The sequence below is a fragment of the Eumetopias jubatus genome, unplaced genomic scaffold (assembly GCF_037043125.1).
Source record: "Eumetopias jubatus isolate StellerSeaLion01/CBP00866 unplaced genomic scaffold, mEumJub1_p1.0 scaffold_2, whole genome shotgun sequence".
In the NCBI taxonomy this organism is placed as follows: domain Eukaryota; kingdom Metazoa; phylum Chordata; class Mammalia; order Carnivora; family Otariidae; genus Eumetopias; species Eumetopias jubatus.
The window spans coordinates 123,031,961-123,049,461 of record NW_028274808.1 but is presented as its reverse complement, the minus strand read 5'-3'; positions in this window follow the sequence as shown (position 1 = coordinate 123,049,461).

The following is a 17,501-nucleotide window of genomic DNA, read 5'->3' as shown; positions in this document are numbered from 1 at the left end:
GACTTCTTGAGACAAGGTTTCTAAGTTTATGTTCATTTTGTTTATGATAGTATTGCTAGAGACTAGTAAAATTCCTGGTATCTCGTAGACTCACGGTGACTATGCCTTGAATGAATGAATGAATGGATAGAGTGCTAGGAGAAGCTTAGCTTGCACATCCGGGCAGGGAAAAGGAATCATTATCTGTGCTAGCACAGTATGTTCCTTATGAGTTAAAATTCTCTCTCTCCACCTCACCCATCAGATTATTAACTTTCTTCATGGCAGGAAGGCTACTACTCTGCACAACATCTTGACTACAGAAGTGTTCAATAAATACACATTGAAACATAATGTTTACTGATTTAGAGTTCTATACAGATTATGTGATAGGCCATTTCCCAAAAGGCTTTTCACCCCAGAGGGATTTTTTTAATCTTGAATGATATTGATTAGGAAATTATATATCTAACTATCCAATACATGACTTATTTTAGAGAGCATATGTATAACATTTAAAGGAGGAGAACCAAAAACAAAAAACAAATAAAGCACTAGAGTTGAACAATTATCCAGGTCACTTTCTATCTCCATAGAGGGATTATGGGAGATTATAATTTCTGTCCTCAAAATATGTATAGACTGAAGAGTCTTCAAAAGTTTTTGGTAACCACTTAAGAATGTAAAAATGATTAAATTATACAAAACTTTTTTTGGAGTAAATTTACTTTATTAATCCATAATATATGCCCAGGGATTATTTTTAGAGTAGATTAGATTAATCCTTTAATAAAATTGATCTGCTAGGGCTTGAGCTCTAAAAATCATCTGTTAATTATTTTTCCTTCCTTATACATCCAACGCAGGAGAAGAGAAGGTGGCTTAGACTGTGCAATTAAGAATTACGTTCATGTCCCTGTTCTCCCAGTTTGTTGGTTGGCCTGAGTCTCAGTTTCCTCTTACAAAAAATCAGAATAATAATATGTGCCATTTTCCTAACAGGTCCATCCACAAAAGTTTTATGTAGTCCTGACAAATTCTCATCCACAGTTGTTTAGGGGCAAATACCTTGAAGTTTTAACCTAAGAAAAGAGAGATCCAAGAAAAGTGCATGGCAACTTCAACTCATATTTGCATTGTTTGGAATTTGATATTAGAACAGATTTTTAAAACCTCTTTAAGAATTCACAATTACTTGGGGACTGAGTATATCCTCTTTTCTTCTTCCATGTAATTGCTGGGATTGAAGTCAGGTATTTAGTTAACTACTCAGAAACCCCCGGGTGCCAAGCTGCATTACCTGTTACTACAAACTAATACTTGCATATACGTTAGAGTTTGTGCAGCGTTTTCATGAACAGTTGCTCACTTAATGTATGTAAAACACTTATTACCTTATTACCGAAAAGTTGTGCCTAGGATGTGGTCAGCCCTTACTAACTGATCAATTTTCTATAGTTTATCTTCAACAACTCTTACAAAGAGGACTGATATTTTAATCCATGGCTTATGAATAGGAAAACTGGCTCAAAAGATCAAGCGACTTGCGTGAGCTTACCCACTAGGAACTGACAGGTTAGAATTTGAATCTAGATGATGCAATAGCAAATTGTGTAATGTTATTATTACTCTATGTAATCACCTACTCCATAACACATGAAAGATGACTAAACTATCATGGAAAGAGCGTAGTATTACAAGTCCAAAAATTCACATCTTCCTAATGACTCTATGTATTGCAAATGACATTTACTACTACTAATTATTGGTTATAATTTCTTTTTCAAAATTATGCATTGGTTTCACTCTCATGAGAATTGTGTTCACCTATGATATTCATATCTTCATCACAGGTGTTATCTTTTAGATAATTAAACTACCATTTGAAAAGGACACACTGTGTGTGAGGCCTTGCAAAGCGAGGAGCTTTACTCTCATCTTCTCATTTCATCCTGCCCCCAACCTTAGGTGGTAAATAATATTATTCTTCATTTACTAGATGAGGAAAGTGAGGTTTAGGGTTGCTAAATGATTTGCTAGGTACACACAATTAATAAATTAAGTTAGGATTCAGAGCCAAATCTATTTGAGTTGTCACCACAACACCACAATACCTTGGGGAAATGAAGAAACAAGTTAAACACAGCTTTTTTTTGTAGAATTTTTTTTTCTTTTTTAGAAATTCTCAGGTCTTTGGGGCGCCTGGGTGGCTCAGTTGTTAAGCAACTGCCTTCAGCTCAGGTCATGACCCCAGGGTCCTGGGATCGAGCCCCGCATCGGGCTCCCTGCTCCATGGGAAGCCTGCTTCTCCCTCTCCCACTCCCCTTGCTTGTATTCCCTCTCTCGCTGCATCTCTCTCTGTCAAATAAATAAAATCTTTAAAAAAAAAAAGAAATTCTCAGGTCTTTAATATACTAATGCACTGAGTCTCTCCAGTTGAGGGTGTAGAATACATCATTACTCCCATTTCTTTGACAATGGAACTATTTTTTTTTTTTCCGGAACATCCTGTGGAAATAATATTCTAAGTCAGTACACTTTAGGAATTAGATTATTTCTAAGAAAACTTCCAATTCTAATATCCTGTAGTTTTAATCCTAACTTTACTAACTGGATCTCTCTTCTCTTTCCCATCTCCATCTGCTTTTGAACCATGAGCAGCCTCAATTTCCTCCATGTGAAATGGTATCACATAAACACAGAGAGTTGTGTGAAGGTTGTAAGTGTCAATGGGTTCCAGCAATAAAATAACATAAAACAAAAAGTACTTATTTCTAAAAGGTAATGAGTACCATGTACATTTAAGTAATATCAGAATAGATTGTATCATCAGTTGGAAAACTGAGATAGGCTCTTCTAACTTAAATGTATTTTTTAAATAGTGTTCAAAGAAATCAAATTTAGCAAGTGTCCCATGAGATGAAACCTGAGCTGAGTTAGTGGGAGAATTCTAATATCTATCTCAAATTAAACAAGATCTCTGAGCCCAACTTTATAATCTGTTTACTCTCACATACTCTTAACTTTTTCTGAGATAAAATTTCGAGCCAAATAAAATTCAAGTTGCCAAGCAAGCTCAACTTTTCATCTCAAATTTGTGTTACTTTTAATAATGGGTTGGAGGGTTTCGGAGACTTTCTCCAGCTGAGACCTCATATTGTGAGGTGACACCATCTCCTTTTATGGTCTGTACTCTTCTCTGATCCATGATGTCATGTGGAGCATCATGACCGATAGAACCTGACACGCCCTGTCATGGAGCCAGATGCACCAGCTGGGAAGCCTATTGAGCAACAAGCTTCAGCAAAAGGCAACTTGGAGGTTAAAAACTTGGCTTTTTTTTTTTTTTTTTTTGGACCAACTGACTTGAATTACAGGGAACCTTTTTTCAAATCTAAGCCAAGCAAATGTTTTAGAACTGGGTCCATGTTCACTTTGGAATATGACAAGATTCTAGGACAATCCTACATATATACCTTCTTCTGGTTCCTTTTAGGACAAAATTAAAAGTTACTTTTCTTCTCTCTTAATGTTAAAACAAACAAACAAAACTATTGACTGGCATATTCTTAATAAAGTTCCAACTATATTTGGATCATCTGATCTTAGTAAGTTTCTTAAAACAGAGTATAAATATTGCCTTTCCACTCAATTCTATTTGATTATTTTAAGGGAAATTGTGATTTTTCTCACTGACTTATGGAGTAACTTGTGTTTTGTGTGTGGGGATGAGGGCAAGATGTTCTCACATGGCTACCAGGATTGGCTCACTTCTTTTAGGGAATACCTGGTGATATTGCCATGGGAAAAATTCTGCCGAGGGATTAGGCTAACATGACTCTATTCCTACTATCTTGACATTATGAAGATATGCCTCCATTTAAAAAAAGAAAGCCTTACCTGGGTCAACATCAGGAAAGATGAGTTTGAATTTTGGCTGTTCCATCAACTCATTTGTTCCAGGAGCCCTATAATCAGCACTAAAGTACGACTCCCCAGGGGAAATACTTCTGCAAACATCAGAGTAGTACATACTGCCCCAATATTAAGGACCTGAACTTCTCCACATGCTTTCATATTCCTTAGCATCTTCTTCCATTCAACACCTGAACCCTAAGAAGTTACTTCTTCTCTTACCTTATCTCCCTCAATGAAAAAAAAAAGAATCAACTTTGGGTTAATATAAATGAGTTTTGCTGATATATTATGCTTCCATAGATATTTAGGCCATTCCTCTAATCGTGGAAACAAAAATTTCTAATACCCCATTAAAAGGAACATAAACTGTCTTTTTTCCATTGCATATTTTTTCCTGCTTTGTCGAAGATTATTTGACCATAGAGTTGAGGGTCCATATCTGGGCTCTCTATTCTGTTCCATTGGTCTATATGTCTGTTTTTGTGCCAGTACCATGCTGTCTTGGTGATCACTGCTTTGTAATATAGCTTGAAATCAGGCAATGTGATGCCCCCAGCTTTGTTTTTCTTTTTCAACATTTCCTTGGTGATTTGGGGTCTTTTTTGATTCCATACAAATTTTAGGATTGTTTGTTCTAGCACTTTGAAAAATATCATTGGAATTTTGATCGGGATGGCACTGAAGGCATAGCTTGCTCTGGGTAGCATAGACATTTTAACAATGTTTATTCTTCCAAAGCATAAGCATGGAATGTTTTTCCATCCTTTTGTGTCTTCTTCAATTTCTTTCATGAGTGTTCTGTAGTTCCTAGAGTATAGATCCTTTACCTCTTTGGTTAGGTTTATTCTGAGGTATCTTATGGTTTTTGGTGCTATTGTAAATGGAATCATTTCTCTAATTTCTCTTTCTACAGTTACATTGTTAGTGTATAAGAAAGCAACTGATTTCTGTGCATTGATTTTGTATCCTGCCACATGACTGAATTGCTGTATGAGTTCTAGTAATTCGGGGGTGGAGTCTTTTGGGTTTTCCACATAAAGTATCATGTCATCTGCAAAAAGAGAGAGTTTGACTTCTTCTTTGCCATATTTGAATACCTTTTATTTCTTTTTGTTGTCTGATTGCTCTTACTAGGACTTCTAGTACTATGTTGAACAATAGTGGCAAGAGTGGGCATCCTTGACATGTTCTTGATCTTAAGGGAAAGGCTCTCAGCTTTTCCCCATTGAGGATGATATTTGCTGTGGGTTTTTCAGAGATGGATTTTATGAACTTGAGGAATGTTCCCTCTCTCTCTATACCCTGAAGAGTTTTAATCAGGAAAGGATGCTGTATTTTCATCAAATGCTTTTTCTGCATCAATTGAGAGTACCATATGGTTCTTCTCTCTCCTCTTATTAATGTGTTTTATCACATTGATTGATTTGCGAATGTTGAACCACCCTTGCATCCCGGAAATAAATCCCACTTGGTCGTGGTGGATGATCCTTTTAATGTATTGTTGGATCCCATTAGCTAGGATTTTGTTGAGGATTTTGGAATCCATATTCATCAGGGATATTGGTCTGAAATTCTCTTCAATAAATGGTGCTGGGAAAATTGGACAGCCACATGCAGAAGAATGAAACTTGACCATTCTCTAACACCATACACAAAGATAAACTCAAAATGGATGAAAGACCTCAATGTGAAACAGGAATCCATCAAAATCCTAGAGGAGAACATAGGCGGTAACCTCTTTGACATCAGCCACAGCAACTTCTTTCAAGATACATCTCCAAAAGCTAGTGAAGCAAAAGCAAAAGTGAACTTTTGGGACTTCATCAAGATAAAAAGCTTCTGCACAGCAAAGGAAACAGTCAACAAAACAAAGAGGCAACCCACAGAATGGGAGAAGATATTTGCAAATGACACTACAGATAAAGGGCTGGTATCCAAGACCTATAAAGAACTTCTCAAACTCAACACCCAAAAAACAAATAATCAAGTCAAAAAATGGGTAGAAGACATGAAAAGACACTTCTCTGAAGAAGACATACAAATGGCTAACAGACACATGAAAAAATGGTCATCATCATTAGCCATCAGGGAAATTCTAATCAAAACCACATTGAGATACCACCTTACACCAGTTAGAATGACAAAAATTGACAAGGCAAGAAAAAACAAATGTTGGAGAGGTTGTGGAGAAAGGGGAACCCTCTTACACTGTTGGTAACGCAAGTTGGTACAGCCACTTTGGAAAACAGTGTGGAGGTTCCTCAAAAAATTAAAAATAGAGCTACGCTATGACCCAGCAAGTTCCTGGGAACTTAACCCAAAACACAAATGTAGTGAAAAGAAGGGCCATATGAACCCCAATCTTCATAGCAGCAATGTCCACAATAGCCAAACTGTGGAAAGAGCCGAGATGCTCTTCAACAGATGAATGGATAAAGATGTGGTCCATATATACAATGGAATATTACTCAGCCATCAGAAAGGATGAATACCCAACTTTTATATCAACATGGATGGGTCTGGAGGAGATTATGCTAAGTGAAATAAGTCAAGCAGAGAAAGTTAATTATCATATGGCTTCACTTATTTGTGGAACATAAGGAACAGCATGGAGGGCATTAGGAGAAGGAAGGGAAAAATGAAGAGGGGGAAATCGGAGGGAGAGATGAGCCATGAAGGACTGTGGACTCTGAGAAACAAACAGGGTTTTAGAGGGGAGGTGGGGTGGGGGGATGGGTTGGCCCGGTGATGGGTATTGAGGAGGGCACGTACTGCATGGAGCACTGGGTGTTATATGAAAACAATGGATCGTGGATCACCACATCAAAAACTAATGATGTATTATATGGTTACTAACATAACATAATAAAATAAAAAACATAAATAAATAAATTAAAAAAAAAGGAACATAAACTTCATTGAATGCAGTGAAGGTGGAAAATTTAATGGCTCAGGAAGCAAAGTCCCCTAGAACTTCTGTACAGAAGTACAGTTCTGACCAGGATTTTATTAGAAAAGAATTTAGTTCTTGTTCTATGTATTAATTCAACATAACCTCTACCTGTACAAATGTTCCCCAGTTTAAAAAGCTTGGTTTCTCAGTTTCTGAATGAGCTTTATTCATGCTATCATTTTTGCTGTCAGTAAATGTCACCAAGATGAGAATTGTCTATTTCTTTTCTACTTCAGCCTTTAGCTTCAGCAGAAAACTTAAGAGAAAATGTATGAGCTACTTCTGTTAAAAGGCCATGTTCGTTGAGTCTTCTGTATGTGCTCTCTGGGCATCTAGAAGTTCTTCAGTGTCTTGTTTAAGCTGCTCAAGTTTGAGTATCTATTTATACTACTTTGAAATTGTTACAGTCATACCTTTTCCAAAACAATCTACTAATTAGGTCCAGGCCTTTCTACCCCATGTCATAAGGAGAATAATCAGAACAGCTTCTTTTTCTCTTTTCTGCCCTTTAGTATGTGTTTGAAGGTTGAGAAAATACAAATCCGTGGTTTTCCCCTAAAATATGACATAGCTTTTTCTTGCCCAGAGAGTAGATATCATAGGTTTTCCCAGATTACTGGTTTTGATACAAATGAAGTTGGTTTTAATGAGTCAATTTGAGGCCACTAACTCTTCTACTCTTTGTAGGACTAATTCGCTTCCTGTCTTTACATATATCCCTGCTGGACACTTTAAAATGGTGTATATGTTTCCTTTTAATCACAGTACACAAAGCCACGTAGCTTTATCCACCCAGAAGCCAAGACAATATTTCAAAAGCTGAAAACAGAAGAAATTTTAAAAGATCTATTCCAAGATATGAATCATTAATTCTGGCATTGCCTAACATACTCATCAAACATGGGGACAATATTGGTTATTTGGTATTATCATCATTTGAGATTTTGCACCTCGATTTTAATTTATCTTGGTGATCTGGCTAATAGCAATATTCTTACTTTTTTTGGTATGCTCACACTCTTTACTACTAGAAAATTAATTTATAGGATACCCAGGCTTTTGTTGGGCATCATTCTTTCTGGTATCAGGAAGATGACATCTTTGATCTAGGTGAACACATATCCAAAGGAAACAGTATTTTTTAATGGTAGCTTATAGTTTCCACCATTACTAATGTGTTGACCAGCATGGCAGAATTTTAATAAACACGGTTGGAGTAAATGGTTTTTTAGCAGTTTTAATCCAAACAGACCAGAAGAGTTCACAGACACCGTTGAATTCATGAGAAAGCTAATCATTTTCTCTTCTTTAAATAAAATCACAAAGCATGAAATACAGAGTTTAGGAGCACAAACTTTGAAGTCAGCTAGGCTTTGCCAGTTACTAACTGTTATTTAACCCCCATGATCCTCAATTTTCCTCTCTCTAGTGGGGATAACAGAGGGTAAGTAGAGATGACTCAGATAACACAAACTGGCACATAATAAATGCTCAATAAACTATTGATGCTAAGCTCTATTTTCTTAACATTTACCAAAAGCATAGAAGAGTTCCTCCAAGTATGACTGAAATTGGGTAATAGTTCTCGACTCTTAGCTTAAAGGTAATCATTCAAAAACACAATAACCAATGGACATTCAAAACATTCCTTTAACTTTTTGTTTTTTCCAGAAGTAAAAGGGAGGCATCAGCAATTTAAGCTTCCCTTTTACCCATTTTCTGCACCTGGACTGAGCTTCACTTCAGGTGTGGTTACTGAACAGTGGCCAAATTGAGACTGCCCAGTGATTTTACAGCATCCTCTATTTCTTAGAAATGGTGTTTATGTCAAGCAGGAAGATACTGTACCAATTCCAAATGAGGATTCCTACCACATGGAAGATGGAAGAAATCATAACAATACCAACACCTAGAAGTAGGAACCCACAGATTCAGCTCACTGCATCTTCATGGGTTCAAAGTAACTCAACACACAATGCACTGGTTGGAACAAGCCTTACCCACAGAAAGAAGAGATGCAGCAAGCTCAACATCTATAGTACGCGCTGCCTCCATGTCTAGCAGATCTCTCCCAAGAGCCGACACAGGGCAGCAGACAGCAACATCTTTCTCATGCTGCAGGTGAAGACCCCTTTACCTTTGGGGGGAAGGCAGACTTACCGGTGGGGCTGTCCAGGTGTCATATGACACATACATAAGCAATACAAGGAAATTCACTGTGTACCCAGAACATGGGGAAGTTTCCTCCTACTAACACAGAAGAATCCGGGGCCAAGTGGCAACTCAGCACCCATCTTCCATATAGGAGAATGTTTCAAGCCCAGGACAGATTGCACAATCCTAGAGAGGGGTAGCAGATTGAGCAATAACTGCCTACTCAACAGTTTGTTAAAAAAAAAGAAATGGTGATGGAAAGGCTGGAGTTCTATGACTTAGCAGTGAAAGTCTGTATTAAATTACCAGGCCTTTGAACTAATATGTCTCCTAAATGGGCAATTCCTATCATCAAATTTTATTTTCTTTCTTTATGATTGTATTTCACCCATCACTAATTTTCTATTTCTCTTGGTTCTCATTAACTACTTTCTTTATATCTTTTTGTTTATCAGTCCTTTGAGGAAATGTGCTCTGCAACATGTTTTAAACAGTAACAAGTTCGTATTTATTTACTCATCAAGCAGTCATTAAGAAAGCATCTAGTATGTGCAAAGAAATGTGCTAAGGATGGACAAGTATACAAGGATAAACAAGATAAATTTACTGTCTTCAAGGATCTCACATTTAGTAGAAAAAATAAAAATAGTACAGCAAAGAATAACATAAAGCAGATTGTGATTAGTTCCATCAAGTTACCACCTCATTGGCTTATGATAACTGATTTCACAGTGTCCAGTCTTGCATTGCTTTATTGTATACCTCATCCTGGAGTCATATGGGTCTTAAAAAAAAAAAAAAAACAGATCATTGCTTACCTCAAAATCCTTCAGTGACTGCTTTGTGTTGTCAAAGAAAACCAGACTCATAGGTTGAGTACTTTTCATGATTCAGTCTTGGTTTAGCTCTCTGTCTCCCATCTTGTCATTATCTCTCCCAAGCCCCAGCCCACTTTCTGTTTACTTATTTCCACCAGAGAAACAGGGTATTGTTGGTCACTCTATCCTTAGCACTACCGGTACCTGCCTCATTGAAGCCAACTGACACATATTTTCAATAAAGGGAAAAATTATGTGCCTTTTAATGAATTTAAAGTTCTAGCATAATACTCAGACCTATATATCCAAGAGATAACTGGAAATATTAGATTAATGCTTGATATGCAAACTGGGGCTTATCATGTAGAGTTATCTGCAGACCTTTTAAAGCAGAGCAATAAACAAGAAACCAAAAGAGTTTAAATAGTGCTAGATATTGAGTTAAACACACACAGATTTCTCCATTCTAGAACTTGAAAAAAGAATCTAATACAATATGGTGAATTATCAAGAAGAGAGATAATGCGTAGTATTTTCCACATTTTTTTGGCAAAATAGCATTTTTCTCACTGACCATCATTAGCTCATAAACATTTTGAAAGAAAGAGAGAGAAAGGAAACAAGACGTGATAAGAAAGGTAAAAAGAGAACCAAGCAGATTAAGTGTCTTAAAAATAAAAGGATTAGTTTTAAGAAAAAACGGTGCTTAATAAATCGAGTGACATTGGAAGATCAAGAAGGATTTGCCTGGCATAAGTATGTCCAACAAAATAAAATGTAACAAAATAATTACAAAATGGGGTAGAGTTGAAGAAAATGAGAACAGGTTAGTGAGTAAGAGATGCAGGCACAACATCAGAGTGTCTCACAGAGGGCAAAACTGGAACTCAAATACAGCCATCCTGGACTGTCCTAATGATACGAATGAGGGGAAACCACCACTTTCCGCTGCTGGCTACATGAACCATACCAAACTGGGCCCAGAACTCTGCAGTCTTAATTCATGCGGGGCATACAGAATAGCCCCAAATAGAATTTGGATGATGGTTATGCCTGTTGGAATTATATAACTGATGGACTGTAGTCCCCAAATTGAGCTTATTTATTTATTTTTGACAGCCTAATTCATTAGAACAGGCACACTGACTGTTTAACATTCTAGAATCATTTGCTAAGGGACAAATACCAAATCTGACCCCAGAGAGACTGCTGACTGCCAATATACCTGTGCTCATTTTATATTCTCTATCCACACACCCCACTTCTATTCCATTTTATCTGTCATTTCTCTGTTTTACTTGACTTTTTCCCTATAGAATCGGGCTTTCCTGAGTCTCATTTTCCGCTTATTTTCCACCTTCTTTTTTTTTTCTCCTTTCTCTCTAACCAACAAATGCTATATAGCAGACAGACTCATTCATCTCTAGAACCTTATCTAGGAGAGCATATGTTTCTTTTCTTTGAGGTCAGATTAACTATTCCTTATATGTAACAAAGAAGAAATATGCATTGGCAGCAAATTCAGCTATGGTAAACCATCATTTCTGTCCACTATGTTAAGCCTATTTAACATGCTTAAACATGCCTTTTGTCATCAACAACAAAAGCAAAAGGCAGCTGAACTCTGGTTAATAAATCATTTTCTGAAGCAGAAAGACTGCTTGGGAAATATGATGCCAGACATTTAAGACTATTCTCTAAAGAGTTTTAGTCAGGAGTTCACCCAATTTTCTTATGATTAAAACTGTTTTAGGATGCCTGGGTGGCTCAGATGGTTAAGCATCTGCCTTCCGCTCAGGTCATGATCCCAGGGTCCCGGGATCGATCCCTCATCGGGCTCCCTGCTCAGCGGGGGGCCTGCTTCTCCCTCTGCCTCTCTCTCTCTTTCCCTCTCTCTCTCTCTGTCTCTTATGAATAAATAAAATCTTTAAAAAAATTAAAAAATAAAAATAAAACTGTTTTAACAAAAGACATTTAAAAGAACATGAGGAGTAACTAAATTTAAAAGCCAACTCACTAAGTAGTTGAGGCAGACTTTATACTTGCAGAAGAGTTTATTGGATAAATTATTAATCCATAGTGTAGAGTAATGGGAATATATTATAGAGGTTTTTCATGAGGATATGAATTCCAAGAAATGTTAGCTTGCGTATTTCTAAAAAATTGCAAGGCTTCAACCTTTCCCTATTTGGGCTTGCATTTTTATTAAATTAAATAAAATGTATTCCTTGTATTTAAATTATTAACAGAGTATATAGTAATAAGGTTAATAGGTGACACTAAGGTGGCCAGAGCCCTCACCAAGGAGAATTGGTGTCCACTGCTTCCCAGAACCAAGAGTACATTGTAAAGCACATACCATAAAAAACAAAGTACCTCAGCACGCACACACACACACACACACACACACACACACTCACACAAAAGGATAACTTCTGGGGACCACATGTTCACTGGAAATGGCCATCTATGATTTGACCACACACACACACAGAAAGATATTGTATGACTATTTGACAAGCAAAAACTTGCTAAATATCAGGTTTTGTAATTACCACTGCCAAATATTTGAGTTGATAGCATAAACAGAACTAACTACTCACACTCTTGTATTTTATTTTATTACACTATGAAAAAAATTTTTTGGTATTATATATTCATTCATGTTAGTACATGTTTTCATTTTACGTAGGACATTTCCTGGTCAGATGATATGTTTAGCAATACATCTTCAGGTGGCCTGGGATGAATTTTTCTGGCGCGGTTTTTATCTTTTCCTCCCATCCAGCTGGTGTATGACTTGTGGAGCTTGGTCATGCTTCCAAACTGAGCAAACTCAGAGCAAAAGGTAGTAAAAGCTTTTGAACACACAGGTGCCATTGTATGCAGAATCGCCTCTTGCCATGCTGGCTGAAGAATGTAAGGGAGTGAGGAACAACCCTGGCCAGACAATATAGTAGTCTCCAATCTCTGAAAATGACATTGTTTCCCAATAAATAACTAACACTGCAAAATACCATCATCCATATGGACACATAGAGTAAAACTGGGTTAAATGGCTTTTAAGGGGATAACAGCAAGCTGTGCTTTGAAAAGAACCATGTAGAGACAAGTAGCAAATCTCTGACTAGTGTATTGCTTGTTACTGTCCTTCTAACAACATGATATATTTATATAAGTGCTTTAGCCTTAAAATAATTAGGTCCTCAAATTAGCTAAATGCCCTCATAATAACCGTGACATTTGTGTGCCAGTTTCTGTGCAAAATGCCAAACATTCATTATCTCTCCTTTATATGAGAACATTGAGATGATAGAGCAAATTATTTAGTATGCCCTTTTAATTGTATGTTTATTAGATTTATTTAATGGAAAGAACACCACTCTGAGACAACTTTTAAGTTTAAGGCTAGTTCTACTCCGTACAATTAATTCTACCTCCACCATCTTTGTAAAGCAAATATTTATTGAACACATACTAGCCTACAGGCATTATTCTAAGTGTGTTATTCATTTAATGTTCACAATAAACCCATGAAATATTATCACCATATCACCAGATGGAGAAAACTGGGAGCAAAAATGTTGTTTACGAGATATTGTGCATGAGATAAGAGGCAAACACGACTTGTACCCCAATATTCTGGTGTTCTTAACCATTTTAATGTACTGCCTCTCTTAAAACCTTGGAATAGTTCACTTCTTAGGTTTTTATTGCAAAAATTGTTGTGAGTAATGTTGTTGAAGAGTTTTGTCTTGTGAACAGTACCATGCAAATGGTGGTGATTTATTCATCCATACATCCTTCATTCATTGACTGTTTTGTTCTACTAAACAATGAAAGCACCAAAGTCCATGAAATGCTATATTGTTTCATTTTTTTTTAATGGGTAGAACCCAACTCTCTTTTTTTTTAATTTAAATTCAATTAGCCAACATATAGTACATCATTAGTTTTTGGAGTAGTGTTCATGCTATATTGTTTCAGAAGCTAAACTGAATTCTCACTTCCTATCCAGCAACAAAGTGTCATTAACATTGATTACAACCTATTCATTTTTAAATTACTCTTTGCTAATCCAAAGATAGTTTTACATTTGTCAGCTCTTTTCTGATCATTTTATGTTTCCCACACAAATAATTAAAACAGATCAAAACTTTCAAATATGTATCAATAAGATGCTCACTTTAAATTGTGTTTTAATTTAACAGCACCTGCCTCAGTTTCTCCCAACTTTCTCATAAAGCTTGGGAAAGCAACCTCGTTCATTAATGTAAATACCCCAGAAAAAATAATTGCAACTTAAAGTCAACTGCATGTGATACCCTGTGTGATTAAGTGCAGTTTACTTCAGGAATGCACAGATGGTTTAATATCAGGACATATAGCAGTGCAATTAATCACATTATTAAGTTAAAAAAAGTAATATTCATAGGCAATAGAAAGGCAGTTTTCATACATTTACCATTTATTTCTGCTCTACACAGAGGACAGATATATCCTTTTAAAACATAAAACTTATTATAGAATTCCTTTGTTCAAAATTCTCCAATGGCTTCCCACACTCTTTGAATAAATTTCAAAGTTCTTACATGTCCTGAAAGGCTTTATATGATTTGGCCCCAAATTATCCCCCTGATTTCATCTCTTAGCCACTTTTCATCTTATTCTTTTCCATCTGCTTCTAAGAACCAACACACATACAAGCACCTTGGGGCCTTTGTAGTTGAAGTTTTTCAGCTGAAAACATCTTTCATTATATTTTCATGTCATTTTGCCTCCTCACTCACTTCATTCAAATTTTGCTCAAGTTAACACCTTAAGACAAAACTTCCTGTGGAAAATGGTTTTCTTTCTGTCCCCATATCAAGGTACTTCCCAACCTTGCTTTATTTTCTTTATAACATGTATCCATGGGAAATCATATTTTATGTTTATGTATTATTTATCTGTCTGCCTCAATAAAACAGTGCATGGCATATGCTAGATATCCAATAAATGTTAGCTGAATGAAGTGGTGAGTTCAAACTCTATATGCCCATGATGAATATAACGATGTGTTCTTATTATCATCAAGAAAAATTGATGCAAATCAACAGCCTGCATCATGTTTAAAGTAAAACTTTATTCACATATAAAACACTACATAGTGTACATGACTTTAATGTTGAAGAGGAAAAAAATCAAAATACATATATATATATATAGAAGAAAAGACTTATAGAAATTACACCAACAGTGGAATTCCTGAAGTAGAATCTTTAAGAAGCAGAGCAATTACAGGGTTTTTTTTGTTTGTTTGTTTATTTACTTTTATTCATTTTTTTGTATGTTTGTTTTCTATATTACCTACAATGAATTCTTGTTTGTTTTCTATATCCATGTGGTTGGTGGTATAGCACATCTGTGTGACAGAGATTCACTGTACTTGTTGGTTAGTACAGAGATATGCTGTACACTTGATTTGTGTCACGGACTGAATGTTTGTGCCCACTTTCCCAAATACAATGAAGCCCTTACCCTTAGTGTGGCTGTATTTGGAGGTGGGCCTTCTATGGAAAGAAGTACTAAGGTTAAATGAGGTCACGAGGGTGAGACCCTGATCCAATAGGATTAGTGTCCTTATAAGAAGAGATACCAAAAAGCTCACTCTGTCTTCTCACACATGCATCAAAGAAAGGGTATGTGCATGCATAGCAAGATGGTGACCACTTACAAGCCAAAAGAAGAGGCCTCACAATGAAATCTACCTTGCTAGCACCTTGATCTTGGACTTCTAGTCTCCAGATTGTGAGAAAATAAATTTCTTTTGTTTAAGCCACCCAGTCTGTGGTACTTCGTTATGACAGCCTGGGCAGACTAAGACAGTTGGTAAAATAAACAGAAGAGGCAATCAAATCATGGTCAAATTGTTCACTGTCAAGTTATGTATTGAACTTAAGGACAAGAGCCATATAACCCTTTCACTTTCTATAATGTTTAAATTCAGAAAATGCAAGTAAGCTTTACATTAACTCAACTGCTACATAATAAGTACATGTGTTTGTACACTACAAGATTTCTTATGGGTAAAGAATAAAAAAGTATGTTTTAAGATATACAAATCAGCATTTTATGCTGGACACGTAAAACTCCTTTGGACCCAGTAACTTCAAAAATCCATTCAAAAGAAGTGTTAAAATATTGTTGCTTAAAGATGTTCAGTGCTTAAAGATATAGTGACAGTAGTTAAATAAAGTAATAATTTAAGATATATTCTTACAGTGGAAGTATACAAATAATAAATATCACATTTCAAAGAGTAATCATATAAAAATCACTCACAGCATAAAATTAAGTGAAAATAACAATTTAAAAAGAATATGTTACAAGATTTAATTTTCCAAAACATATTCTATATTATAGAAATAGATTCAAAAGAAACAGCACAGTAATAATCCTTTAGGTGAAGGATGTGTTAATAATTTATATAATTATTCTTTTTTATACTTTCTGTAACTCCAAAAACTCCCACAATTACTGTATTCATACAAAACAGCTATAAATTTTATTTTTTTGAAGGACAACCTTGCTTCTTATTATAAACTTGAGTAATTTTGTGACTTATCAAAGGTTTAAGATTTTGTAAGTAAAAATGACATACAAAAAGAATATATACGGAATATCTATGTTACTGTGTTTGGGAAGCACAGAAGTAATGTCAAAAGAAAATGCATTCAAGAAAATGCATCATTTTCCTTTTCCATAAGAACCTAGGAATTATCTGTACTACCCTTCCACCAATTTCGGATCAATTTTAACCCCCAATTATTTATCAAAGCCAACCTTTTCCCCCCATCTTTAGGTTCCTTCCCACCGGCGTTCCCCTTCTTCCAACAGGGCTTCTACACCGAAGTCAGAATCATTTTTTGAAAACATGATTTTATCTCTACCCCCACCTCTAATCTCAAACTTTTAGTGGTTTTCCAATGATCGTAAAACAGAAACAAGCCTTCTTCTGAGCCCTGCATGATCAAAACCTGCCTGCTTCCCTTTGTGAAGCATTCTTCTTCTGATCTAATCATAGTGACCTTGTTTCAATTGCTCAGAAAACCACACACCCTTCAACCACAGAGATTTGAAGATATTCTTATCTACCTGAATTCTTCGAGTTCTGGTTCAAGGGTTACTTCACCAAAACTTTCTATGGCTGATCAGTAGTAGGTTGTGTTCCCACACTAGAAGCACTTACAATATCTTAGGTCTTTCTTTCAGGACAATTAGTTTGTAACAATGCATTTGTTTTAATAACTACATTATAATTAATGTTCTTCTCTCAACTCTAAGCTCCATGAAGTCAAGGACATTACCTGTTTTCACTTACTATGTTACTGCTCCCACCTTCAGGCCCAGCAAAATATCTAGCATATAGTAGTGAATAATAAATATTTATTCAATAAATATTTTCAGAATATTTTAAAAATCTGCAAGTCAAAAATAGAAACATTAAAATACTCATTGGGTAAGAGAGAAAAGACATAAAATAAAAAGCAAAATTTATTGATTAATGTATAAAAATGTAGCCTTTCAGATCACAGTTAAAAAAGATATAACCTATATCTGAAAAAGCTAAAAAAACTTCAGTTAACATCTTAACGTCAACAGGCATTTTCAGATATCACTGTTGTAGATCTTTTTAT